This window comes from Colobus angolensis, unplaced genomic scaffold, assembly GCF_000951035.1.
Source record: "Colobus angolensis palliatus isolate OR3802 unplaced genomic scaffold, Cang.pa_1.0 Scaffold5, whole genome shotgun sequence".
Taxonomy (NCBI): domain Eukaryota; kingdom Metazoa; phylum Chordata; class Mammalia; order Primates; family Cercopithecidae; genus Colobus; species Colobus angolensis.
Window position 1 is genome coordinate 2,916,949 of NW_012118487.1, and position 1,580 is coordinate 2,918,528.

Below are 1,580 nucleotides of genomic sequence, written 5' to 3' on the forward strand. Positions count from 1 at the left end.
GGGTCGTGATTGATTGAGCAAGCAGGGGGTACGTGACTGGGGGCTGCATGCACCAGTAATTAGATCAGAACAAAACAAGATAGGGGTTTTCGCAGTGCTTTTCTATGCAATGTCTGTAATCTACAGATAACAGAACCAATTAGGTCTGGGGTCGGTCTTTAACTACCAGGCCCAGGGTGCGGCGCCGGGCTGCCTGCCTGTGGATTTCATTTCTGCCTTTTAGTTTTTACTTCGTCTTTCTTAGGAGGCAGAAATTGGGCATAAGACAACATAAGGGGTGGTCTCCTCCTTTAGGACCATGGGAGTATGTCATACATAAACATCACGAAGTCACAATGAAAAAACAGCTTAAGACTCCCTGAACTGGGGAAACAATGAGCGTCAACAGAAGAAGAAAGAGAAGTTCAGTACATATCGTGCCCCCTTCATGTCTGCACAGTTTGAAAATTTTAACAGCTGGGGTGAGCATCAGAAGACAACTGGGGCTTGGTCTAGTCCAGCAGGAGGGTTGAATTACAAAAAGCCAAGGAAATGGAGAACAGGAAGGCATCTGGCATTCTGGTTTGGGACTATCACTTTCCTCATCCCTCCCCTCTGGGGGAATATGTCACCATATTAGAAATGCTTTTAATTCCTGGTGGTGAAAGTGTTGTCTTTCTTTTACATAATTGTGTATCAAAGCTCCTTTCCACTCAGGGACTGTAACTATTTTTGGTAATAGTTTCCAAGTTCCAAAGGAAAACATTTATTGTATTTTAAAAGACTGGGCTCTGCCAGGGCGGGTGCAGTGGCTCACGCCTGTAATCCCAGCACTTTGGGAGGCCCAGGCGGGCGGATCACAAGGTCAGGAGTTCGAGACCAGCCTGGCCAACATGGTGAAACCCCATCTCTACTAAAAAAAAATAATAAAATAAAATAAAAGATTGGGCTCAGAGAGTTTCCATATTTACTTCTTAGCATTGCACAGAATGTTTGTTTAACCATGTTTGATTATTTAAGCATGGTTGATACCGATCTTTCAACCGAAGATGGCTGAGCTAGAAAAAAGGCTATGTTAGTCCTTTTCGAGTAACTACAGTGGGAGAAGAGGCAGTGGGGATGGAAAGGGAGAGATGACGCAGACCTAAGTAGTCCCAGCTTCCCTGTGTTTATGTCCAGACTTGCCCAGCTGTGACACTTGATGGCATGGATCCCAGGAGCAGCTGAAGGAGGGGACACATGCTTCATATTTACTGGTTTCTGAGGGGACCTGAAGCCAGCCTGGTCACGGTTCTTCCTAACCTAGTTCTCTCAGTTTCCTTCTTTATCTTTCTTCCTCCCTCCCTCCCTCCCTCTCTTCCTTCCCTTCCCTTCTTTCCTTCCTTCCTTCCCCTCTCCCTTTTTTCTTTTCTTTTCTTTTTTTCTCATCACTGGTCAATTCCTATTCCCCAACTCCAACTTCTCCCTCTACCCTGAGATTAGATTCATCAGTATTTTGTGTTTTCTGTCAATACTCTAGTTCTACGATTTGGTAATATCCCGGTATTTGACAATATTTTCTTTTCTTTTTTTTTTTTTTTTGAGACGGAGTCTTGCTCTGT